At 40.8% G+C, this 27,540-nt stretch overlaps 1 long non-coding RNA gene across 1 annotated transcript in view; it reads left to right on the top strand.

The window, feature by feature from the left end:
- LOC123285980 (uncharacterized) overlaps positions 1 to 26,535 on the top strand; it is a 43,315-nt gene extending 16,780 nt beyond the window's left edge. Inside the window, exon 3 of the long non-coding RNA XR_006528102.2 lies at positions 25,919 to 26,535. This is a non-coding gene — a long non-coding RNA (uncharacterized lncRNA). The remainder of the gene's footprint in view (positions 1 to 25,918) is intronic.
- The last annotated feature ends 1,005 nt before the right edge of the window (positions 26,536 to 27,540 follow it).

The raw sequence follows: 27,540 nt of genomic DNA, 5'->3' as shown, positions 1-27,540 counted from the left end.
AGTTTCAAGGATACAAATTGTCTGCTGAACCTAATAAAGAGAAAGAAATCATTGCTTCCAGAAAGTGTGTTATATTTTTAAGTTCCCAGGCGAGGTGGAGGCTGCTGTTAAAGTAGACAATGACAATCACTGGACAGCACTGTCCTAACAAAGAAAAATTGGTAGCTATTCTAAGCAAAAATCTACAAACGGATGCGGAGTAAAATGTCACATTTCATAATATGGTACCTCTACTCTGTTAAAAAGTGTCCAAGTTCTGACAAAGCAATCTTTAGGATGGTTGAGGAAAGCTCCATGGTTTTGTCCCCTTCAAAGGGCTTGACATCCATGACGATGGCCACTGTATTTGACAGGGGTCCAGCTAAGCTTCTGCAACAACGAGTACCCAAGATGCACTGACTTCAACACAGTAGATGCTTATTCCTTTCTCTGCAGAAGTCGAGAGAGGTAGTCCATCTTTGAGTTTAAGGTGCCCGCTTTTGTTCTAGTCATCCCATAGCTAACAGGAAGAAGGAAAGGGTCAGGAGCTTATACTCAATCTTTTTAAGGGCAAAACTGAGAAAAATGGCACATATCTCTTTCTCACATTCCATCAGCCAGAGTCAGTGCTCACAGGTCCACCTCTAGCTGCAGGAGTGGCTTGGTAAGGCAGTGGTCCTCGGCCAAGAAGCCATTGCCCAGTTAAAGCTCTACTGCTATGGAAAGGGAGGATGGATACTGAAAGGTAACTAGCAATATGCCTTATCCACTCCCCCACCTCACAGTATTTTGGAGAGGACAAAATAACCCAACAGAAAAAGCATAGGACTGATTTTAATCACATTTTGGTAGTGCCACCAATATGCCATGTGAGCAATCTGCTCAGCCTGATTGTTGCGGTGAGAAGACATTGGCTGCAGCAAGGAGGTTGGACTAAAGGAATCAATAATTCCTCTGCATAACTGGGTAAAAGGGTGCTTTTCTCTGGGGTTGGGAAAATTTTGAAGATTAGCTTGGCTTTATGAAAGTGAATTTTTGTTTCTTCTTGGGAGTGTGTGTGTGCACCTGTGCATGTGTGTTTTAAAAGTGACCCAGAGACGAGCAGGAGTAGAGATAGAGAATAAAGAGGTATAGCTTCACCTTACACCTGCAAAGTGACCCTGAAATAGACAGGCTGTGGCTCTCAGGAGCTTGCCCTGAACCATCCTCATGTGCCCTGCTCCTAGTGAGTGTGAGGCTCTCAGAGGGCTGCGATGGATATTTATCCTGTGGATTGAACTGATGTGCATGTGTGTAGGCCTGTGTGTGTGTGTACGTGTGTGTGTGTTAGGGAGCAACATCGGTGTGGTTGGGACAAGTTCTAGGGTAAATATAATTAATCTACAGATAAAGGGAACTTATTCGTACAGTGAAGGATTGTGGAAGGGGCTCTCTCTAAAGACCTCAAGAGACAGGAGCAAGGCTAGTAACTGGAGTTTGTCCATGAGGAAACCCCTATCATGAGTTTAAAATCCCCTTTCCTTGGACTCTGGAAACAATTATATTCAGCAACCAGTTGTGGATATATTCCTTCTAATTACCCCCAATCTTCACTCCACTGGGTTCACATAGTAGAGCCCTGTATTAATGGTGGTGCAGGGACTTACGGGATGATGTGGAGCTGAGAGGCCCAGGTTCTTTATGACCCCATTCTTTGAGGCCAGCATCACCAATGGCAGCATTCTACCAAAGGCAAAGAGTGGTCCTCTAGTTCTCGGACTAGCAGAAAAGCAATCAGAGACCAAGGCAGAGCGTTTGGAGTCAAGTACAGTGGAGGGACAGATTACAGCCACATGGTTTCCGGAAAGGAAATGAAACAAGCCCCAGATTTTGAAAGATAAATATTCAAAAACTTATTTTTTCTAAAACAAAAAGAAGAGGGGGGCAAATCTCATATATCAGTGGTGAGGGTAAGAGTAAATGTTGAAGGAAAGAGTGGAACTAGCAGACTAGAGGGCTGGCATACTTCCAGGGAGTAGACACCTGGGTTACACAAATTCTGACACAAGACACGATGGCACGGCTAGAGCGTGAAGTGAGCGCATGGGGATGTAGCTGATCTGGGAGTCCAGGGTGCATTGGCAGGGATGGCGTGTTGAAGGAAACACGCCTATGATTTGGGAAGGAAACAGGTCTTGGAGTAAACCCTGCGGGCAAAGAGCAAGCAGCCTGGGAGTGCCCGAGCAGAAGTGGATGATCAGGTGGTGGTGGGCAGCGAGGGAGCAGAGGTCATGTCACGAAATCTGTCTTCCTACTGAAGCAAGTCAAACATGCGTTCCAAGGCGACACATCTTCAAAATCTTGTGGTGTCAAAAGTGAATGAAAATATTTTTTTGGTTGAAATTTTTCCTTTAAGCCAGAGAACTGACATTCCTTGACTATCGAGAAGAGAGACAACTTTTCTGACAGTGCTTGGATCTCTGGCTTCCCAGGTGATGAATGGCCTACTCTTTGCCTTCCCTTTAAGAGGACATCCTTGGGGGGCCGGCCTGGTGGCGCAGCGGTTAAGTGCTCACATTCTGCTTTGGCGACCTGGGGTTCGCTGGTTTGGATCCCGGGTGCGGATATGGCACTGCTTGGCACGCCATGCTGTGGTAGGCGTCCCACATATAAAGTAGAGGAAGATGGGCACGGATGTTAGCTCAAGACCAGGCTTCCTCAGCAAAAAGAGGAGGACTGGCAGTAGTTAGCTCAGGCCTAATGTTCCTCAAAAATAAATAAATAAATAAAAAATAAATAAAATAAAATAAAATAAAATAAAATAAAAAAACAAGAGGACGTCCTCGGCCCTTTCAACCCAGCAAGTGTTTCTCAAAGTTCACTGATGAAAAGAATCACCTGGATTTCATCCCAAGCCAGTTGACCAGAATCTGAAAAGAAGGGGATCTAGGGGACTATGTTTTTCAAAAGGGCTCCTGGTAACTTTTGATCAGGCACATTTGGGAAGCATGATGTCTAAGCGGGGGTGGCAAAGTTAGGATGCTGAGGTGGTACTCTCTAGGCCTCTGTTTTCTCATATGGAAAATGACAGTTAACCTACTTTTAGAACCCTGTTGGCAAGGGCCGCCTCAGGCTTATCACAATCTCCTCTTCAACCAAAACAAATCTGCTTGGATTTGCTTTGCTCGTTGGGATTCTATATTAGATTTTATTTAAATAAAGTGTTTAGTACCAGTTTTTTGAAGTTTGAAAACTACTCCACTAAATGATTTCTAAGGGCCTCCAGCTCTAGGATATTAAGTGTGTCTACAGCAGCAATGCCAGCCACACAGATCATTAGCACAGAAGGACTACCAGGGGCCTTAGGAGGCAGGCCACACTTTGAGTCCTAGTTTTTTTATATTGACTCCTGCTGTTCAAGCCTACTGGCTTCCTTGTTGTGGGCTGACATTTAACTGGAGAGGAAATAACTGTGGCATCTCCATGAATATAGCAATTCAAGTCGAAGACAAAAATCTACCCCATAGGTTGTTTGTCATTGTGTAGACAAAATAATAACTGGTTAATTGTCTGAATTTCTTTTGGTTAGTTATTTTAGCACCAAGTGGCTACAATCAAATGTAAGGCCTATTGAATGACATGGCATGAGACCAACTGTGCCTTCAAAGGCAGATGTAGCCTGTGGCAAGCCAGGTGCCTGGGGCAGGGGGGAGCTGGTCAGACATTTAGAGATGCCACTTGCTCTATCTGGACACTGCACAACAGTACATCTTCAGAAAGAAGAGTCTGTTTACAAATGAACATAACCTTCGCCTTCCTACTCACCCTTCAACCCGGGGGAAATACTGCTAAGTATATGTGGCAAAACTTGGGTTTAAGTCCACGTCTGTGTTTCCTGTGTACTTTGGACAAATTACTGATCTTATCTAAAGTGGGGGATAATAATATCTTCTTTGCAGCACTGCTGTGAGGATTAAATAAGATAATGCATGTGAAAGCATTTTGTAAATAGCACAAAGTCTTACAGATGTAAAGGTGCATTTATCATAATGAATAATGGCCCCATATTCAAGGAAACGATATTAGGAAAGAAACACTATTACATTCACAGCCCATACAAATGTTTTTATGTATAATCAGACAATATGCACTTATTAACATATCCATTTATTCGTTCATTCACTCACTTGTTCCTGCCCATATAGCATCAGTCCCTGTGGAAGAGAAGAATTAAATGAAGGGGGAATGGTTAGATGAAAAATACATTCAGAGTTTGATGATCATACAGTTCAATGTCTACTGAACCAGTACAATGTTCTAGGAACTAGGCTCCTCCCTGTGGAACATATATTGTTAAAACCCTATTTCCCCAGTGGAGGGGCTCAAAGTCATAGAAGGGAGATAGTGGCTCATTAAGTCTGAAAAATCCAGAGGGCATCCAGAGTTGGCAAAGGGATGCTGACTGAACACAGATTTTATCTTAAGGCCGCTTTCCAGAACTTGCTCTCCCATTGTTCTCCCGTTCCTCATTTAACCACATTCAGTCATATCTTTCCTGGATGCTCAAGAGTCCCAAATGCCCAGAATAAATTGCACAGTATCTCTTCAGGGCTGAGCCCAATTTGGCCTTTCAGTAGAAGGACTTGACTTGTAGATAACTAGTCTTGGAAACAGTAGAGTGACGGTCCTCAGAGCTTCTCTAACTTAGTATTAAAGGAAAAATGACTTTTTTAATAAAAAATAAAATAAAGTTCGTGTGCCTCCATTGAACATATTCTCATAAATCATAGCAGAAAATACAAGCGATTTCGTATGCATATCTATGATTGTGTTGAGAAAATGTACAAAATGAAATAGCTTTATGTCATAAAAATACAAGGATCCGGGCTGCCTGTTGGGGAGCTGACTGGGCCAGCAGGCCCTTTGGTTTACTGGGCTGCATTCCATCCTTCTGCAACCCCGCACTGTCTCCCATGTGCGGGTCATTTACATCTCTGCTTATACTTACATGTGGTTAATCCCAAACTTGCTTTTAATAAATATAAATAAAAACAAATGGAAGCTTGGCCATATCATCCCTTATAGGAAGCCTGAAGTTGGATGGCAACTTCTAGAGTTTACTAGTCTAAGTGAAACCCTTTCCTTTGATCTCTCTCACTTCTCTCAGAAAACGGTGACAGTGAAGACTGAAGTTTTTCCCCTACTGAGTGCTCCTCTCCCCATCCCCTTTCTCTCTTTCTGAAGGGCTCTTAGGTCAGACAAGAGCACTGCATATATTTTGCAATCCAAAGAGATCAAACAACGATCAAAGACAGGGCTTCCTGCTCAGGGACCCTCCAGATCAACAGCCTTCCTTCTGAGCCTCTGTGAGACCCCAGGACTACCCTGACCTCCTCTGTACCTTTGACCTTGATTAGGTCCAGCGACTCCTATTGGGGGAGCTGCCTGGTGTGTATTTGTCCTCTGTGTGTTAGAAAGACTATCAGGCACCATGTGGTGTTGAAGTGGGTGCCTCGAGGTGTGTTACTGAATGATCTCTCAGAGAAAGGCCGTTTCCTTTCGACAGCATTGGGAGGCAGAAGTCCTCTTGCTCTGGACACTGTTTTGCCCAGGCCTGTGATGATGCCTGTTCCATGGTGCTTTGTCATCTCCTTTTGTTTATTTATCTGGCTGTTTTTTATAGCCCTTGGATGTAGATGAAATATATATGTCCTTTAACACTGTGCCATTAGTACAACATGCATACTACTCTTTTCAAAAGAATTTACTTTTAATAGGCTAGGTAATAGATAACCTTGCAGTTGCATACAGTTTCCAATTTTCGGAATTTGTTTAGGCCATGCATTTCCTATGACCAGACACCACCACAAATTAGTGATCTTAAAATAAATCTCACAATAATTGTAAGACTAAGGTTATCCTGAACAAACTGTGATGTCCCCCAACACCATAATAATAATGGCAGCTAACATTCGCCAAAGGCATAGCAGTTTAGAAAGTACCTTCCTATAAATTACCCATTCTGTCCCTCCTACCATTATCAATGTCCTTTTATAGCTAGAAACCCAAGGCCCAGGATCACTCCTGGGTACATGAGGAGCCAGGATTTGAGGCCGGGCTTCTGACTATAGAGCCACAGGGGCTGCTAGACCTATGCAAGATTCCTATGTTTCTCTGAGAGTCACGAGAGCTGGCCAAGGAGTGTGGTGTTGGGATGTGTCACATTGAGGGACTGTGATTTGGTCATCATTTTGTCGCCTGTGATTACGTGATTCTGAGTAAATCTCTTAACTCATCTCGGCCTCAGTTTCCTCATTTCTAATAGGAAGAGCTTGAACAGACCAGTGTTTGTTGGTGGGGATGGCTTTATGTAGGCATTTCAAAGGTCCTGCAGATGCCTGACTGACTTCATGGAAGTGGAAGCTGACCTTTGACCGTTCTTAACTCTTGTTTTCAAATTCCTGAGTTCGTCTAAGCAGCATCTTAGTTTGAAGGCTACAAATGTGAACTTAAAATAGATTTTAGGAGAAACCAGATCGCTAGATGGAACCAAGAAAGAGATGTTGAAAACTAGCTTTGCAATTTTTACCCCTCATTCACTTTGGAATATCAAAAGGTTAAAGTTGAAGAGGCCAAGAAAGGAGGAAATCGGGAGATTTCTTTGGAGAGAGTTGTCAGTGTGCTGTTAGCATCCTTTACCATGGATGGGGGAGAGGGTGCTTTTCCCTCTCTCCATGATCTACGAGCAGAGCTTCAGGGAGACCATTTGAGCACTCGATTTGTGTCTCCTGCAGTTTGAGGAGACCCAGTGGACCTGTATCTGACTTCATCCGGACGGGCTAGAGCCAGAGGCTGGCTGAAGCACTCCATGTGCAGCGGAAGACCGTACTTTAGGAAGTAAGGGCACTCGTCTTGAATGAAAGGCCAAAGGTGCTTGCTTCTTGTCGACCAGATGCAGGCTAAGAAAGAGAAAGAGCTAGCTTGGGTTGCCTGAGATTCCCCCTAAGAGAGCTACCTAGGATCCGGAGGACACCTCTACAGAAAAAGACCGGAGGTAGGGACTGGAGAAGACTCATTAGTCACCACTCTGAACACATTCACTTACTTTTGTCACACGGACAGCAAGTGAAAGTCCGCAGAAGTGAGGGAGTCTCCCAAGAACCTGCGGCCACACCCCATCGGAGAGAGTCAACTTTAAACACTTACTAGGCCCAGTGAACCCAGCACCAACCATGACAGCATCTGTTAAGTAAGCCCTTTCCTGTCACTTTGTCTCCCTTCTTTCTCCTGACCCTTTCACCCTGGAGGTGTCAGAAACTTCACGAATTAGCTGGGGCAAAGCAGGGAGAAGAAGAAGGTGGCAAGGTGAAGAAGCAGCAGCCCAAGGCCCCTCCCTACCTCTGGGCCCAGCCCAGCACAGTCCTCACTGGAGAGGGGAGGAGCACAAACTTTGAAAGGAGCTCAGAGTTTTGGTTACACTGGACTCATCAGATTAATAAGTGAACTGAAATTGTTTGGAGGAATACAGAGACCAAAGGATTTTCTTTTTTTTTCTTGGTTAAATCTGAGAAGAATCAGAAAAGGCTGGCACTGAGTTGTAACCAAAAGAGAAGGAATACCAGTCCCAAAGAGTGGGCACGCAGGGACAGTGGGGAGAAAGGCATCAGGTTATCTTCTCTTACCTTTCCTGGGTCCTGAATGTTGAACAGAATGGTTACATGTATACACTAAAAATAATACCATTTTTCTTTGTTCCTGATAAGTTGATTTGAAAAAGAGTTCCTCAATTTCAAAAGCTTGAAAATCACTAAACTCAATGATACCCAAAGCTGTTTCTGACACTGGCATTAATACCGGTTAGCACAGACTGAAAAAAAGTGGCAGAAAGTTCTTTTTTTTTCTCCTTCCTCATTGTGTTCACATCCATTTAGATCTTATGACATGAAATTAAAGGAACTGAAATTGTTTCCCTCTCTATGAGGAGATGACACAGCTTTGATCCCAGGCCCTCCCACCCCTCTTCCCCCAACACAGAGAAGACAATAAACTTTACATTTGGATTAGAGGGAGAGGGAAGAAGAAATTAAGACAATGAGTGGGGGGGTAACAAAATGAGGTTAAGGAAGAGAAAAGGAAAGAAACGTGGAGGGAAAGGTTACTGCGGGCACAGAGCAGCTTTCCCGATGAGAAGGGAGAGGGAATTAGAGGCTGCGGAAGAACTGGGACGCCTCTTCTCCCACTTCCTGGGGCATGTGAGGGACATTCCACTTGAAGGAGTCTGCCCACAGTTACAAACATGTCCTCTGCCCTTGTACAGTTGCTTTGGTCCTCACCCACCACCCTCTCAGTGTCTTTCCTCTCTCTGACTCCTTTCTTGGGGTCTTATCAGTGTCCCTTCCCCGGGCTTGTTCCTCATCCGCTGGACCATTGGTACAGGGTCACCGGCAGCTGCAGGCTATAACACAGAGCGTCTTCTTACAATATCCCTTCTATTTGCTGCCAAGCAGTTTAAAACAGTTTTATATTAAAGCAGACTTGTGCATATTATGGTGTAGAATGTAAAATTTGTACGAATGTCAAATCCAACAGGAGACTTGATATAAATGTTGCGCTTCTAGCAGCTTCAGGCTTAGTCCTCGCAGATCCTCAGGATTCTTGGTTCACCCTGCTTTGCTGTTAGAGGTGTTTTCCTGAAGCGCTTGAGAACATTTGGCCAAATTTGTTTCTCTTCTCAGGAGCATCTGTACCGAGAATAGTAAAAAGCATTCAAGAAGCAAAGAAACGGCACTTTAATGATAGACACGAAGGCGGTTTGACGGGAGGTGGTAGAGAGCTTTTGGTGGCTGTGTGAATCATCTCCAACTCTAATTTCATATGTTCTGCCAACTGACAGGGCCAGCTCTGTTATAAATCTCTACGTGGGCCAGGTGATAAAAATAGGAAGGATTTAATGAGAATTTATTAGACCAGCTCTTCCCAAGTAAGTTTCATGGAATACTACTCTCATAAACTGCCTCAAAAAAGAAGAGTTCCACAGTCAGGTAAGTTTGGGAGACACCGTCTTGGAGACTCGCAAAGTACGAAGATGTTAAAGGCTCTGAGAAATCTTGCAGCAAAACAAACAAGTTTGTTTGACCCAGTGTTGCCCAAATATAATGGATCCTTTTTAAAATATAACTCTTCTTTTGTAACTCCCTTATAATACCTCAGAATTAGTATTCTGGGGAATATGCCTAGGGAAGCACCATGCTAGATTATGTGATACACCAGAAGTTACTAATCTTTTCTCACCCAGGACACCTTTTCCTGTTTTCCCCTTTTATCTCACAGTTTGAACATTTTTCCTAGTGAATGAAACCACACCTATCTCCCTCGCAGTTGTGTCAAGCACAGGGACGTATAAGCAGTATTCACTGCCGCAGCTTCCTGAATTCTGGCCACCATCCTGGACTGGTCTAGATCCACTCTGCTATGGCTATTCAGTTTGGATATTGCAACCTGACAACAGTCGGGGCCCCCAGTTACATCAGAGGAATGCCTGTGGTATCAACAGCCCATCAGAGCTTTGGAGCAACAGGGGCTAGTCAGTTGCCTGATTCAGTTGATATAATTCTAGCCCAAAGCAGAAAAACAAGATGTCATAATTAACTTGTATAAATAAATATACGGTTCATGTACAATTGTCTTTAGAAGTTTAAAAATGTTTAAAGTAGCCCCAGGATGTCTTGCTGACCTCACAGATCCCTAAGCATCCAGGTATGATAGATTGAGACGTACAATAAGCTATTTTAGAAATGCTATTATTGTGCTTATATGACATACATTGCTTCTGTATTCAAAGTTCTATTAATCTAAAGATGACTTTATATTAAATAACTCTCTAGATCACAGAAAGTGAGAACATATTACAAAAAGTAGGAAAAAGAAGAAACTTGTGAAGCATAACAAATCCTCTGGTCTTTAAGCAGAAAATGCTTCTCCTAGTTAATTGAATAGAAGGACTTCAGAAGAACACCTTTATGCTTTGTATTTATAGGTGACAGAACACTTCTACATGAATCATCTCACTTAGTTCTCTCAGCAGTCAGTGATGTTATCAGTATACAACGTGGCAATGAAGAGGGCCACATTACATGATTTTTAGGACCTTTTAGTTGCAAATGTTAGAAACACAACATAAACTACCTTATGCAAAAAGGGCAATTTATTGGAAGTTTACTGGTTGTTTGTGTTTTTTTTTCCCCCATAGACTTCTAGGAAGCATTGAATAATCAAGACACAGGAAGAGCAGAGGTGCAGCTGGGTTATGAGTACTTCGAGCCAGGGACCAGAAGGTTGGCAGGATGCTTCTCAATCTCCCGGGCCTCTCTGGATGTTGGCTTCCTTCTCTCTCATTTCAGTCTAGCTATTTCTACTTGGGGGAAGACTTGCTTGCCAGAAGCACCTGAGTTTTACAGTTAAATGTGGAGCCACTGGAGAGAGATTAGTTCAACTCGTACCTCATTCCAAGGCCACAAGCCACAAAGAAGGACTGTGGCTCAGTTTGTCTGGTGCTCACCAGCAGATGAATTAACAACCCCCAGGGAGCTGGGCCCTAATGTATGCATATGGTGGCTCCTGCGACAAAAATGCTGGTGAGCAGGAGTTAGGAGAGTAGGGTGGGGAGGGAATCAATTCTCAGAAAATGTGTGCTACGCAGAGAATCTTGTAGGTGTGTACTGTGTATTAAGCACTCGTGGCCTGTCAGCAGGACCCCCAAGCCCACTGTAGCTGAATTTATGCTCAAGAACATCAGGACAAGGATCACATATAGGTAAAAACTCCACAGGTCATTACTTTCAAGAAGGCCAAATCTTGCCTATCTCACACCAAAAGAAATCTAAGCTATGTTCTATTCAGGCCTGGGGTAAATATGGCAGAGCTTTGTTTGTGAGTTCCTATTTTAAGAGGAAAATTGGTCAGAAAAGAACTATGAGGAAATAACTCATGACCTGGAGAAACAGAGGACATCGCTGCGCTGGACTATTTCCTTATACGACAACTGACAGCGAGATAAAGAGGACGGTTTGGGTTGGACTTTAAACTCCAACCACCTAAACGGGTACTGTCCCAGGAAGGTCTGCAGATATCGATCCCCTCTCCCAGGAGGGAGGCGGAGCCAAAAAGGGTGTGGGAAGGAAAAGCAGCAATTCTAGGAATTCAGAAGAGGGATTGCTGGAGTGGGAATGGCCAGTTGCCAGGCAGGTGTCGGAGGTACACAGCTATAAACGAGCATGCAATTGTAGACCCAGCCATCTGTTCTCTAGGAACTTAGTGACTTGTTTGAATTTTCCGTAATTTCCTTTTACTTCTCTTAGTATTGTTCTTGAGAGCATGCACAAATTTCAGCTGTGCTAAGGGGAGCTTCCACCCTCCCCCACAAACCCTCTATCTTTCTGTGCTCATATGTTATGGGAGGAACCTAACATCCATGGAGCTGGTTTCAGTGATGGCTCCAGAATAAAAGTGAGAAAATTCCAAGGGTTAAGAAAGACTCCTCCTTTTGTGGTTTGTAATGGTGTTTGTATAGCCAGCTCTGGTGGTCTAATGGTTAAGATTTGGTGCTGTCACTGCCAGTGGCCAAGGTTCATTTCCCAGTCAGGGACTCACACTACCCGTCGGTTGGTTGTCATACTGTGGTGGCTGCATGTTGCTGTGATGCTGAAAGCTATGCCATAGCTATTTCAAATACCAGTGGGGTCATCCATGGTGGACAGGTCTCGGCAGAGCTTCTAGACTAAGACAGACTAGGAAGAAGGACCTGGTGACCCAATTCTGAAAAAATTGGCCCTGAAAACCCTATGAACAGCAGCGGAGCCTTGTCTGATACAGCCCTGGAAGATGAGAGGATATCACAAAAAAACCAGGCAGGGTTCTGCTCTGTTGTCCACAGGGTCGCTAGGAGTTGGAAATGATTCCATGACACTAACAACAACAAAAATGGCAGTAGTGGGAGGATGCTATACTGGAAGCTGTGCTAGTTCATTTTATTTGTTAATTTGGCTGGCCATGGTGCCCAGATAGTTGGTCAAACATTATCTTGGATGTTTTTTGTGAGGTGTTTTTTTGGATGAGATTAATGCTGAAATTAGTGGACTTGGAGTAAAGCAGATTGTCCTCTATAATGTGGGTGGGCCTCATGCAGTCAGTTGAAGACTTGAATAAAAGAAAGGCTGACCTCATCTGAGCAAGAAGGAACTCTACCAGCAGATTGCTTCAGGGCTCTTTCCTGGGTCTTGCCTACCCTACAGATTTTGGATTTACCAAGCCTCCACAATTCCTTGAGCCAATTCCTTCAGACAAATCTCTTTCTCCCTCTATCTCTATACATACACACAGGTCCTGCTGGATCTGTTTCTGCGGAGAACTTTGACTAACACAGAAGCTATTCCTACAACCAAACTACACGGAGATTGCCCAGTCAGAGCTTTCCTTAAATCATGGGGGCTGGTGCTGTACAGAGCCCTATCCTTGAAGAGTACGACAAGAGAGAAGAAACTGACTTCCCAAGCATCTGTGACTATTGTTTATTGAGGGCCTCTTTCTGCTGCGTCTTAAAATCCAGCAAGGTAGACTTCGGATGTGGGATGGGAGTGAAAGGCGGTTCAGATGAACACAACAACTTGTCCTGGGAGCAGGTAGGGATGTGAGGAGGGAGTGGGCGAATTTGGTAGGCACCCAGGAAATAGGAATGGAATTATAGAAATAGCGTAATTGAGAACGTTAGTAGGGCCTTAATTGCCAGGCTAAAGAGCTAGGCCTTTTCTGTATAGGCAAACAGAAGCCCATGGAGATTTTTGAACGAGGGAGTGAAATATTTGGAGGAGGGAAGCTGGCAATGAAGCGCTGAGTGACTTAGAAGGAAAAGACTGGGAATAAGGAAGCGTTTTGGAAAGTTGTTGCAATTATCTCCACATTAATTCCTTTATTCTTTTATTCACTGGACATTTATGGAGCCCCGGTTAGTGCTAGGCATTGTACAATTTAAGGAGAAATAAAGTGCCTCTGAAGAGTCCACTGTTCTAGAGGGGAGATTTGCACGGAGGAGGAAATGTAAGCAAATACTTGTGGAAGTATTTCCCAGTCTTTAGTATGTAGGCTTGAGGCCTGGCCCACAGCAGATTTTAAGACAGAACTGAGAGTTCAAATTTTTTCAAGGTGCCTGATAAAGTATTCAGAGGGCTCTTACCTGTTCATACACCATCTCATAATGACAGAAGACAAAGATCCAAAGGGAAGGGGGAAAAATAACCCCAGTAATTACAGAACTGAAGTGTATATATGTATGTGCATACATATAAAACCTGTTAGCTCCTGAGTGGGGGAGAGTTTGCTCTCTAGGCCGTCTCCGGATTAGGCCCAGAGCCTGAGAGAATGCCCTCTCACCTGGTACACTCGGTACTGATGACTCAGGGGATGGGCTCCGTGAGCATAAGCGATTGGACTTGGACCTGGAGCCAGAACACAGTATTTTCTTATCTTTAATCTTCATAAAGCATATGTTTATTCTTCCCTGACAAAAGCCAAGCCTAAGGCGCACGGCCTGTTTTATGAAGGCATTAGTCCTCTTTGGACAGCTGTGTGTCCTGTCAACGCCCCCCTGAGAAGGAGGAGGCAGGCCGAGGAGGAGTCCGTGCCCTCTGGGAGCTGGCCTGGAACACGTTTCTGTGGCCTAGTGCTGCCAGCAGCTACACCCTGGGTGCCATGGTTCAGTGAGGGGCTGGGAGGGGTTTCCATTTCAGTCAGTCATTCACCCGGAAATGCTCAGCACTATCTCACGAACCTGGTTTCTGAGAAGTCAGGCCACCTATTGTAGTTAGCAAGTTGGTAAATGATATATTCTAAGCGCTCATAAACGTTAACCCAGCGCTTGCTACAAAGCTGATAGCATGCAATGAAAGAGTGAGCAGAGGCCTCCTTTGTGTTTGAGTCCAGGGTGGGCCGAGCTGTGTGTGGGCCCAGAAAATGCTGGGGGGAGGGGCTTCTTCTGCGGCTTTTCCTTGTTGCAACTGGCCACGCTCAACTCCTCTGCGAAGGACCTTCAGCCTCCTGCCATGGACACAGAGAACTTAATAGATGTCATGGAGGTGGGAAAAGCTGCACTCTGAGAGGTTTCTAGAGTGTTCCCCGATTTAGTGCTCTCCCTAGTCCCTCCTTTCAATTAAATGAAATAATTAATTATTTTAAGAGTAATAATAGCTACTATTTACTGAGGACCTAATATGTGCCAATTTATTTACACATGTTGTCTGTTTAATTCTCCCCATTACATATTGCGTTCAGTACATTATCTTCAGACATAACTTGCCAAGGTCTAGAAAATGAGGGAGACGGTACACATAATTAGGTCTACCTGCTGCCACTGCCCACTGAAATGAATTTACCTTGTTTAAGTCATTTTTACTTGTTTACCTCGGAGGTAAAATGCAGATACTGTAGTCATGTATGTTGCAAGTAGAAGGAAGCAAGAGATCTAGTTTCCTTCTTTCTAAAGATTCTCTACCTCTCTCCATTGAGAAGGATTGCCTGGACATTGTGTCAGATTTTTAGCAGCAAGACAACAGGAGGGAGCGACTTGATATTTTTAAAAATCAAAAATTTATACATTAAAAAAAGAATAATTGGATATATTCCCATTGTGTTAAAATCTTGGCATATTAGCTTCTAGTATTTTTTTCAAGAAAACTGCTCTACTGTCTTAAAAATTATTCAAACTATTAGGAAAGTAAAAATGAAAAGTAAGAGTGAATCCCCTGGAATGCCACCAGTTAGAAACTGCTGCAGTTAACACTGGATGGGCGTGCATCTTTCTGTGCGTATACTCAAATACATATACTTTGTAATAATCGCATCATGATATAGTGCTCTTCCTTAAGTAAAAACTGAATTTAATAGAAGAAAAAGCAAATGAAACACAACAGGAGGAATTGTCGAACTTCAAGTAAACATTTCTTTTCCACTTGGGATATTTCCTAAAAATATCTCTCTAAGGGTATAAAAGAGTTGGTGGAGAACATTTAAAAGTATTTTTCCCCCAATTTTAGGTGGTATAAAATGAGAACATTGACATTGTCACTCTTCCATCTCCCCTCCCTTTGCCCATCTTTCAAATGCTGTAAGTTGCATTCAATTTTCAAATTATCCAGATTTATAATATTTACATTCTATAATTATAATTTCTTTGTTTTAGTGTAGCTTCTTTGTGTAAGTGGAAGTGCTGTTCCCCACCAGTCTTTCTATTGTAGTTTCTTTGATCTTTACTTTGATTCATCTCTTATTTCTTTGGATTTCTTGGTCAGATATTTTTTCGAAAGGTGCACCTTGGCACCCTATACCCTGATTCTTTCATGTTTGAAAATATCTGTTGGTGTCTTTGTACTAGAAAGATATCAAGACCAAATCAATGTTCCTGAGCCACAGTTTCTTTTCACTAGAATTTTGTGGCTATTTCTCTAGTCTTCTGCCATTGTATGTTATTGTCAAGACATATGGGTTGAGGCTAGTCTGACATTTTTTCATCTTTGTAGGTGTATTAGTCAGAGTTCTCTAGAAAAATAGATGCAATAGGATATATATCTCTCTCTCCTATATATAGGATACTTATATATTTATATAGAGATTTATTATAAGGAATTGGTGATTATGGAGGCTAAGAAGTCCCAAGGTCTATAGTTGGCAAGCCGGAGACCCAGGAGAGCCAATGTGTAGTCCAGTCCAAGTCTGAAGGCCTGAGAAGTAGGAGAGCTGATGGTGTAAGTTCCAGTCTGAAAGCTGGCAGGCTCGAGACCCAAGAAGAGCCTATGTTTCGGTCTTAGTCCAAAGGCTGGAAAAGATGAATGTCCAGTTCAAGCAGTCAGACAGGAGGAGTTCCCTCTTTCTCAGCCTTTTTGTTCCATTCAGGCCTTCAATGGATTGGATGATGCCCACCCACATTGGGGAGGGCCATCTGCTTTACTCAGTCTACTCATTCAAATGTTAATCTCATCCAGAAACACCTCACAGACACACCCAGAATAATGTTTAACCAAATGTCTGGGCACCCTTTGACCCAGTCAAATTGACACATAAAATTAGCCATCCTGGTGGTAATATGCTTTCCTGGACATCTGAAGCAGTCTTTCTTTGTCTTGATGTTCAGTAACTAACCAATGTAGTATCTATGTTGAGCCTTCTGCATCAAATTTTCTTCGAACTGATTTGCATATCTAGCATTTTCCTTCACTTGGGGTGAAGGTGTGGGGGATTTTTGGCTATTATGTCTTTCACCATAGCATCTGCTTCACTTGTAGTTTCTCTAGCACAGAGATACCAATTACCAATGTTTGGGATTTTAATCTTTACTTTTCTTTATTTATTAGTGTTATTCTAATTGAATTCATATTTTGTCACAGTTTTGGTCAAATCTTCCTTTTACTCTCATTCTATTGTTTTATCATTTTGGGCTCATGCTTTATTGAATTCATATTCTCATTAATTTATGCTGTAGCAGAAAGCAAATGTTAAGGATTTCCTTCTGGTCTTCGAGCTGGTTTTTCTTTTAGGTTTTTCCTTTCTTCCTTCCTCCCTTCCCTCCTCCTTTTTCTGTATTATGTTTTCAGAGTTTCCATTACATTTATTTTCATTCTGTTCTTCTTCGTCAGTTTTGTCCAGGCTTGTCTCTGTTGTGGTGTGGAAGACTTCTTGACTCGATTTCCACTGAATCCAATGTGATTTCCTTTCTGAGTGAGTGTTTGATGCTGAGTTCTTTTTTCTTCTATTTATTTATGAAGCTAATAGGATTTTGGGGGTCTTATCCTTAGGGTTAATGGTTGAGTTGGATCAGCTTTCTCTTGTTTCTGTGAGAATCTTCTCTTTCTTTCCCTAGCCATTAATTTTTGAAATATGGCATCAGGTCATACCCTCTTCCTTGCTTGGGTGCCTTTGGTGAATTTATGCCTGAGTGATCTTAAATATAAATTTTGCTCAAATTTTATGTGTTGGGGGAGAGAAATTCTTTCGTTTCTTTTCGTATATTTTTAGAAGTCTTATTCCAGAAGTTGGAATGATATGAGAGGAAACTAAATGAATAAATTAACCAGGGGCTGGGCCGGCTCTGTGGCCGAGTGGTTAAGTTCGCACACTCCACTTCAGTGGCCCAGGGTGCCCATTCAGATCCTGGGCGTGGACATGGCCCAGCTCATCAGGCTGTGCTGAGGTGGTGTCCCACATAGCACAATTAGAAAGACCTACAACTGGAATATACAACTATGTACTGGGGGTTTTGGGGGAAAAGAAGAAGAAAAAAAAGAAGACTGGCAACAGATGTAAGTTCAGGTGCCAATCTTAAAAACAACAAGAAATTAACTTGCATTTAAGTCAAAGCAACTTTTTTTTTTTCACATTTAGGGAGTACCATGTATTGTACAGGGGAAAGAGAATGGAGCTGAGCATCAGCTGACCTTAAATTTTAGCCCCCAGCTCTAGCTTATACAGCTAACACTGGGGAAACCCTTCATTTCTCTGACCCTCATCTCTTCAGGTGTCAAATGGGGTGACAGTAGCCACCATGACTACTTCCTGCAGCTGTTGTGAGAGCTATTACATAGGATTTATTACATTGCAAAATAACATTTAATATAAGATGTTGTTTATTATCATTACCGTTATTATTATTGAATCTTTGTAGAGATCATCAGAAAGATGGTTCGAGCTCTTAGGAAGGGGATTTAACAAGGTGAGGGGGGCTATCTGATTAAGCTGGGGAGTTTCTCCAAGCCTTCTCATTTCCCCTGTCCCCATTCTGATAAAGAGAAGGAATGAGCATAGTTAGAAGGATGTTTTTAGCTTGTTCTGTATTCCATCTCTCTTCTCCATTGAGAAGTAATAGATTTAGACACTCACCTACCTGAAGACAGGTGACTAAGTTTCTCTTACAGCTCCATGTCTTTATAAATATTGATAAAATGTCGAAGCAATCTTTGCATTAAAGAATTAATAGTATTAATCATACTTTAATGTTCTTTATGGCTCCTTTTGGATTTCAAGAGATTTGCACTGTTGTTTTTAATTTTGATTAGGATTCTTTTCAAAACATAGGCATAAGAAAAATGTTGTCCACTGACTTGAAGGAAAGGAGCTGTGAAAGCTTTGACCACAAGTCAAAGACAGAGTAACAAACCTTGTTTATAATAATACTAAACCGCAATCATGCAAACAAAATGATTTATTTGCTTATGTTTTATTTTGAAAACTAAAATTATATTTATTCAACCTTAACATCACTGATTTTTTTAAAATTTTCTTTTAAATATGTGTATTTTAAAAAAGCAACTGATGCACCGATCTCGGTTTCATACTCTTAAACATGCAAGGAGGTAAAATAAGCTCATTGACATCATTGATTTTGCATTCCGCTTAATTCATGCTTTCACAATAATCTTGGTTTGGGTAGAAACAATATTGGATTGAAGAGTTTTAAAAGAAACCATTTATATAGTGATTTTAATTTTAGTTTAAAAAGTTGATAATATTGCTTTTACGTTCATTTAGCCCACTCTAATAAAAAAATCTACATAGTATTTCTTGCTGTGTAACTTTGGAACTCAATGGCAGCCACAGAAATGGAGTAGTAAGATATCAGGGAGGGGACCAAACTATTGTAAGTATTGGCTTAAGCTGAAATGTTGAAGCTACTCAGAACCTAAGACTGTTCTTATGCTCGGAGAGTGGCAGCTTCACTCGACTACACAGGTTTGGCTGTGCTGCCATCCTAAGTCGTACCTGTGTTAATGAAATGGTCCTCTCAACTCAACACTTGCCGTAGAAACTTTATTCCTACTGCTATGGTTCAAGGAATCACCCACTGAAATTTATAGCCAAGTTCTGCAGTATATTTTGGCTGTATTTATTTTAGGACTCACGTTATATTGAAATAAATCCATCACATTATTTGGAAGTGTGTTCCTTATAGATCTGTTTTCGTTACTACTTATCAGCATAATCATTCCAAATCTGAAACAGAGATTGAAAATGGAGCAGTTGATTTCAATATGCTATAAGGAAGGCCATTATCACAGAATTTGTTATACCATTTTGACTGTTAGAACCACAACAACAAAACACGGAAAAAATGGCCTCTTCAGAAGATTAGCTATTCCCTCAGCCTTCAGCTGATTTGGCAGGACATGCCGGGTATGGTGTTTTCATGTACTGAAACTAATAATTTGTTTTTATTTCAGATTCAGCATATCTGAAATTCATCCCCTGGCTTGTCTTTATGTATCACAAACCCAAAAATGGCAAATACAGATTGAGGAAAACAAATACTAATGAACATTAGCAGGAATAATGAATCAAAGTCCTAATATTTGCTTTCATCCTGGGTAAAAAAATTTGATTTGTGATTAGGTTTGTTGAGTTGTACACATTACGCTTTTCTGACCTTCTTACTTCACTCGTTTCTTCTGATTTAACCTTCGAGAGCTTGTGTATGCTTCCCATATGTTTCTATTCTCAGCAGCATGGTGGAGTTAACTGCAAGAAAACACACCTAGGGTTCAGTCACGGGTCAGTGACTTGTGTATGTCGCTTAGTCTTTTTGTCCTCAGTTTTCCACCTGGGAAAAGAGAAACTCTAGAGTGGGCGGGTGTCACAGAAAGGTCTTGAGCAACCACTCCTGCCTCAGGAACCACTCAGCAGGACTGAGCAGAAGGAATCCAGGATCTCTCTCTCCTATGTCAATCAGAGCACTATTACTTTTATCTGTTTATTGTCTAGCTTAACCAGGAGATTCTGTATACAAAAGAGGTTTTGCTGAGAAAAAAAAAATGAACAAAACTTGAAACTGTTTTCTGTTGTTGCTTCCCTTTTTTACTGCCTTCTTTGAATTAATTATTTCTCCTGACTATTCTGTCTCCTGTATTGGCTTGTTAGCTGTATCTCTCTGTGATGTCACTTCAGTGTTTTTTCAATGGTTTATAGTATACGTCTTCAACTTATCATCGTCTACCTTCAAGTGATGTCATTCCACTTCACATGAGTGTAGCACCCTTCTTACAGTTTGCTTCCGTCTCTCCCCTCCCAGACTTGATGCTTCGAAGTCACGCATTTAAGATCTCCATATGTTATATACCCACAATACATTGTTATTATTTTTGCTTTAAACAATCAATTATCTTTTAAAGATATTTTAAAAATATGACAAAAATTCTTCATATTGACCAAGGTAACTTCCGTTTCTGATATTCTGCACTTCTTGGGATAGACATAGATTTCCACATAGCATCATTTTCCTTCTCATTAAAGGATTTCTTTTAACATTTTTTGTAGTGTTTGTCTGTTGATGATAAATTTTTAAAGATTTTTTTGTGTTTGAAAAAGTCTTTATTTTGCCTTCATTTTCGAAAGATATTTTCACTGGTGTTTCCAAGGTATTCTAGATTGACAATGTTCTTCTTTCAGTACTTCAAGGACGATGTCCCAATGTCTTCTAGATTGTGTTGCTTCTTGTGTTGCAAACAACCAGAGATCTGCTTTCACGTGCATTTTTTTGTTCTTCTGTATGAAATGTGTCTTTTGTCTCTGGCTGTTTTTAAGCTTTCCTAATTATCATTGGCTTCAAGGAATTAGATTATGGTGTACCTTGGTGTAGTTTTATCCATGTGTCTTGTGCTTGAAGTTTTTCAGTTTTTAGATCTGCAGATTAATAGTTTTCATCAAATTTGGAAAAAATTTGGCCATTATTCAAACATTTTTTCTGCCCCTCTCCCTTTCCTTTGGGAATTCCAATTCCATGTCTGTTAGACTCTTCAAGTTGTCTCACAACTCACTGAAGCTTTTTTTTTTTTCAGATTTGTTTATCTCACTATGTTTCATTCTGGATAATTTCTATTGCTTTGTATTCAAATTCACTAATGTTTTCTTCTGCAATGTCTAATCTGCCATTAATTCCATCAATAGTACATTTTTCATCTCAGACATTGTAGTTTTGATTTTTAAAAATTAAATTAGACTCAAATTTAATATATAAAGACTCATTATATATTGCACATCTCCAGTTAACATGTTTAATCTTTCCTCTAGCTTCTTGAATCCATAGAATACAGTTGTAATAACTTTCACTGTCCTTCTCCACTAAATATATCATCCATATGAACTGTGAGCCAATGTTGATTGATTGATTTTTCTGGTCCCCATGGGTCATTTTTTCCTGCTTCTTTTCTTGCTGCATCACTTTCGGTTAGATGCCAGACATGTGATTCTTACCTTGTTGGATATTTTTATATTCCTGTAAGTATTCTTGAGTTTTGCTCTGGGTTGTGCCTAAATTCCTTGGAAACAGTAGCTCCTTTTGTGTCTGCCTTTAAAGCTTTGTTAAGCAGGACCAAAGCAATGTTTAGTCTAGGATTGGTTTTTCCTCATTGCTGGGTAAACCCCTTTTGGGTACTCTAAGTGACGCTCTATGAATTATGAGGTTTTATAATTTGGTTGATGGGAATAGGCAATTTTTTCAGTCCACGTGAGATTAGGGTATTGTTCCCTTTAATGTTTTCAGTTTCGTTTTGTTTTTTTCATCCTGGCTTGAGTTTCCTCCTCCACATGTGGTGATCAGTACTCAGCTGAACACCAAGGATAACCCTCTGCAGATGTCCAGCGCTTTCCCTCTGGCAATCTGCCCTGTGACTTCTGGAAGCTGTGGCTTCCTCACTCGCACAATTCTGTCTCCTCAACTGAGGGAGTCAAGCAGGCTCTCTGTACTTGGTTTTCCCCTCTCTGGGCCAAGCCTGAAAACTTTTTCTAGAGACAAAGCAGGGGCCATCACAGCACTAACCTTATTCCTGTCTCTCAAGGATCTCTGTCCTTTGTTGCCTGATGACCAAGGTTTTGTGAAGCATTGTTTCGTACATTCGTTCAGTTGTTCAGTAGTTTCAGGAGGGAGGATAAATTCAGTTACTGTTATCTCATGTTGGCTAGAAACAGAAGTCTGTTCAGAGTCCTTTAAAATATTATTCTTGAGAGGAAGGGATGACCTGAATAGGGCAAAGCCATTGGTAATATAATAGAATATATAAATTTGAAGAGTGTTTCATAGGCTCTCTGGGACTTGGTGCCTATTAAGCACGGGCGGTGAGAGAAAATTTCCAATTCTCACGACCTTCTGACTATGCAATGGTGATGCCATTTCCTGAATTGAGGAGTCCTGGGGGAAGAAGCGAGTTGGGTGTAGGGTGGGGAAAATGTGTTTCAGGTTTCTACACAACCTGTTGATCATCTAGATGGAGATGACCAGGAGGCAGGTAGAAACATGGATCTTGAGCTCAGGAAAGAGAGAATATGATTAGAACTGGATTCTGGAGAAATCCTTCTAGAAAAGCTAGTGCCCAGTTGAAGAGAACTGTTTATCTCAAGTTTTGTGACTAGAAATTGAAGTGAATGACTTGGTAGTGGATAGGATCATTCCTCTTTAAAAGGATTTATTGATGGTAGGGTTCTAGTCACTGCAGTTTGTGTGTGTGTGTGTGTGTGTGTGTGCGCGCGCGCACATTTTCTTTTCCCCTGATAAATTTTAGATTGGCAGGAAACAGAAGCTTCAACGCTAAAGAATGTTTTGTAATAACCTATCATATATGCCAGCATCTCCAATTCTACTTTAGAATTATTACAATAAAAAAAAGAGTAGACTAAATGTTCTTCTTTACCCCTAGTTTCTAAAATTGCATGTTTGCACACCAATATAACATACGCAAAAAATTTTATAAGAATACTGAAAAAAATGGCAGTTTGTTAGGTTCTTTGATATATTCTGTAGCTCTTGAATTCACTGGAATTAAATGAATAAACGATACTATTATTAATATAAGTCTTATGTTATTTCAAAACTTGGCTCAAGTTGAAACTTTCAGTATTATAAATTTTTACTTTCAGAATTATATATTTCTCCAGTCAGTGGTTTGGAACCTGTGTCAAAAGGATGAGAAAACATAGGGTAAAACCTAGTCGTCTAAAATAGCTGTTCAACAATTTATGCAGAAACTGGATACATTTCATTTTATATGAGCCCTTGGACCAGTGTATTTCTATTATTGGAAGAAAAGTGCGGGACAGAGTATCATACAGCTGTCAGGCCACACCACTCAAAGATTATCTCATGTCAAGTCTACCATGGTCATTTGGAAAACGAGTGTTTTAAACATAGTTTTGTATTTTCAGGAATGCAAAGAACTAAATACAGGAGGAAGGTCAATAGTCAATGTTAAAAATATTCCTACATTTCATTTAGTATATAGTCCAACTGACCTTCATCGGGCCAAGCTCCCCTTGAAGTCACAATAGTTTTGGTGCTAATTGGGGAGTTTTAGTTAGTGAACGAGGACAGAAGCCTGTATATTGTTCCTTCAGCTTAATAATATCTCTGGAGCTTATTTTTAAGGGTTAATTATAAAACTTTAACTTTTCTGAGGGAATGCCCTTTTGTAAGCAAGTTTGTATCGACCATGCAAATTTAATAATGAGGCTGAAAATAAACCAAATCTGCTCACAGAGAGAAACTCAGTCTGATTCACAAATGGAACTGAAGTGTCAGGCTCAATGACAGAATTTTGGAAAACATGCAATTTAGGAGGATGTTTGATTTCTTTTAGTTTATTTTGTTTTTTTTTGTTTTTTCAGTCCTTCAAAACTATCAGTGCATGGTACATAACAACAATTAGATTTTTAGCAAGAGAGTTCACAATAAAGATTAATTCTATTTCCTAATAATTCTTTTATTATTTGGTTAAGAAAATTGTGAGTTTATCTCTTGCAGCACAGTAGTATCTCATGAAGTACTACTTTTTTTTCATGAGATAACTGGAGCTACCCCTTTTAATGAAATTTTAACAATTTAATTCTCTTTGGATACAAATCGTTCTAAAACGTACTGCATAGTTTCTTGCCTTTTATAACATCATTACAAAAGTGAAAAAAAATTAATTCCTGAATCTCTTGCCATATAAAAACTGATTCCACTTTTGTATTTTCTCAGACTTTATGCCATAAGCATGAAGAATTGTAAAATACAAATAATTTAAAAGCACAATTGATATAACTTAATTATCTCAGGGTGGTTCAAGGTATTTAATATGAATGTTGTTTTTCAATAGGGCCTCTGATTTTTGTTCCAATAACATTATTACATTGGGAACACTGCAAACTCTGTCAACTTTAATTGCAAGAAGACATTTGAGAAGTGTCTTAAAATATTCTTTTGGGCAGGGGCTGGCCCCGTGGCCGAGTGGTTGGGTTCGCACGCTCCACTGCAGGCAGCCCAGTGTTTCGTTGGTTTGAGTCCTGGGCGTGGACATGGCACTGCTGCTGGGGCAGCGTCCCACATGCCACAACTAGAAGAACCAACAACGAAGAATATACAACTATGTACTGGGGGGCTTTGGGGAGAAAAAGGAAAAAAATAAAATCTTTAAAAATATATATATATTCTTTTGGGCAAAATGGAGAAATGTTGGTAAGATCAGAGTTCATTAGGTGTATCTGAAACTGAAGAAATGACCACAAGAGTTTCAAATAAAAAAATTAAAATAACTTTGTGTGCTTCTCCTTTATTAAAAAGATAATATGTGCTGTCTGTAGATATTTTGGAAAATACAGCTAAGTACAAGAAAGAGAATGAAAATCACAAACAAACCTAAACCCAAACCCACGTCTAACCACTCTTCACATTTTGGTATATATAGTATCAATATAAAATGAAATAATATCTTAGTCTTTTGGAAATTTTCATTTCTTACTTAGTACATCATGAACATATTTCTACATCACTAGTTGCTTTCCCAGAACGTTGCTTTTAACAAATGCATGGTATTTTTCCTGGTGGCAATACTCTAATACATTTAACAAATGCTCTGTGGGTATTGCCAATATTTTTGTTATTAAAATAAGGACTATGTATTGAATTTTACAAAGGCCTTTTTAACATCTATTAAGTTGCTTAAGTGATTTCTCCCTTTAACTTTTTGTCATGGTGAAGTATTTTTAACGTCAAATCATTTTTGCATTTCTGGAAATTCCCTTATTTGCTCATGGTGTTTATTTTTATTTCACTTTAGTTATGGAAATTTTCAAACAAACTCCAAAGTGTAGAGAATAATATAATGAATTCCCGTATAACCTACACCGAAATTCCATAATTATCAACATCTTTGTTTCATCTATTCTCTCCTCTTCCCCATTTGGGTAGAGTGTTTTAAAGCAAATCGTAGGATAATCTATCATTTTATCCATAATTACTCGAATATGGCCCTCTAACAGATAAGAACTTTAAAAGCACAAGCACAGTGCACTATGACATCTAACACAAGTACCAGTTAATACTCATTTCTTAGAGTCATGTAATACATCCAAGTTGTTTTCTCCAATTGCCTCAAACATTGGGTTGTTTTGAATGGTTGGTTTGTTTTAACAAGTCTCTCCATCTACAACAGCTCTTCCTTTCAGGTTATTGTTTCCGTGCTTAGTTGAAGAAATGGGGTCATTTGTTGAATCTCTTGCATCCAAGATTCGATTGATTGCCTGTCTGTGCTTGTAAACACAATTGCCTTTCCCTGAATTTCCTCCGACTCGTAGTTAGACCTAGAGTCTTGATGAGATGAAAGGTAAAATTTTAGGCAAGAATGTTTTAAAGGTGGTGCTGTATCCTTGATTTTGTACCATGTTAGGAGGCACATAAGATCCAGTTGTCCTGCTTTCAGTGATGTCAGAATTGATCAGTGCTTCCAGGTACTGCCAGCTGATCCGTAGAAAGTTGTAAAGTTCCCAGTCGTTTGCATATCTTTTCAATCCAGTGCTGGATTTGATTGGCCACTATTTTATTCAGACTTTTTTTTTTTTAATCTACAGTTCCTAAGTGAGCCAGGTCTCTTGATTTCTTTCTGTGCATTATCTTTGACAGGTACAGGCAACAGGATTAAAGAAGAGGGAATCCAAAGAGGACGGCCCTTTGATGTCAGGCAACCTGGTTACCATCTCGGAAGGCTCTAATCACCTGTCTGAGCTTGGCACAGATCTCTGATGCCTGAGGGAGAAACTGGCAAGAATATGATCAGAACCAAAGCAGATGCCTGTCCTGAGAAAAGGGAACATAATTTTTAGTGATCTCGAATGTTCAGGCAGCACTTCAGTCTCCTGCTAGTCACTGTGGGAGATTTCCAGATCTAGTCAGTATCAAGAGACTCCGAGGGGAACAATGCAGGAGAGCCGCCTCCAGCCTGGCTGTGATAGCCCTCCCCACATCTGGAAAAAATAAAAAAGCATTTCCTTCTTTCTATATGACAAACAGTCAATCATTTTGAATGGGTGTTGTTTCAGGACTTCAACTATTCGCCATTTTTTTCCTCACTGTTTGATGCCTGGAGTTTTTTTTCCTTTGCTTCGCTGGTAGATACTTTAAGAAATATTCCTCATTGCCTGAAGGCTGACTCCTTGACATATTTTGCACAAATGTGTGTGTGTGCATAGAATCACACACTTGGGGGTGTCTTAGCTGTTGACACCTTAAGGCTCAAAGGGAGGGAGATGGTGATGGCTCTCAGAGGTCAGGTCTTTGGGGCTCTGAGACCCATCAAGTCAGCAGGAATCCCTTCCAGCTACCTTCGCCTTCCTTATCTTCTTGCTAAAATCCGGAAACTTTCGGATAATGTGCTTTATGAATGCTCCCAACCAACCTCTGCCAACAATTTCATCCCGAATATCCAGGCAGGTTCATTTCCTGAGGTTAATTTAAGACCTAGTTTCCAAGCATGCCTCTTTTGTTCAATCGTTACTCGATAAACACTCATTGACCCCTCTTGTCCCAGGCACTGGCTAATGCTGGGCGTATGCCAAGATGAGTAAGACGTGTACTCTGTGTTCCAGCGAAGAGACAGGTCTAAGCAAATCATTACAACAAATGTGAATACAGGAGTACAGAGGAGGAGAAACTAATTCTCCCTGGAGGGGGTGATATTTCTATTGGGTTCCAATGATTGATTTGGTTCTCCCAAATCATAAATCTCCATTCTCAGTGGGGCAATTTATTCTGTCCCTGTGGTTTGGGGCAAGAAGAAGAAGATCTAGGCAAATTACCTCTAGAAAGACTAGCCCCCAGGAAACAACAGAACCCTCTGTCAATATTCATGTGCTCTTTCCTCATGAAAAAAAATCTTTCCTCTTCTCTCTCATCTGTAGGGCAATGGCCAAAACAACTGTTCTTATAATAAGCAGCATTTCACATTCAAAATGATGCCATTGTCCCCTTTTGTTTTTTGCACTTCATAATATTTAAAAATGACTGGATTTTCCCCCTCTCCACTCTTCTTCCTGTAGTCTGACAATTACTAAGCTGGGATGACTAGTAATGTGACTCAAATCGGAGGAGTATCAGATTTGAAATAAGAGCCCATTGGAAACATGCCAAGAGGAAGCCCATGATGACAGTGCGAAAGATAGCATTCTCTTGTCCTTGCTTGTTGCCCATCTGCAGAAGCAGGGGTCACACTAAGCCCAAGTCCTGGTGTCGCAGTGCAATGGAAAGTT

Source organism: Equus asinus, chromosome 5 (genome assembly GCF_041296235.1).
Source record: "Equus asinus isolate D_3611 breed Donkey chromosome 5, EquAss-T2T_v2, whole genome shotgun sequence".
Classification (NCBI taxonomy): domain Eukaryota; kingdom Metazoa; phylum Chordata; class Mammalia; order Perissodactyla; family Equidae; genus Equus; species Equus asinus.
The sequence above is the reverse complement of the archived record's forward strand: the minus strand, read 5'-3'. Positions and strand labels throughout refer to the sequence as shown.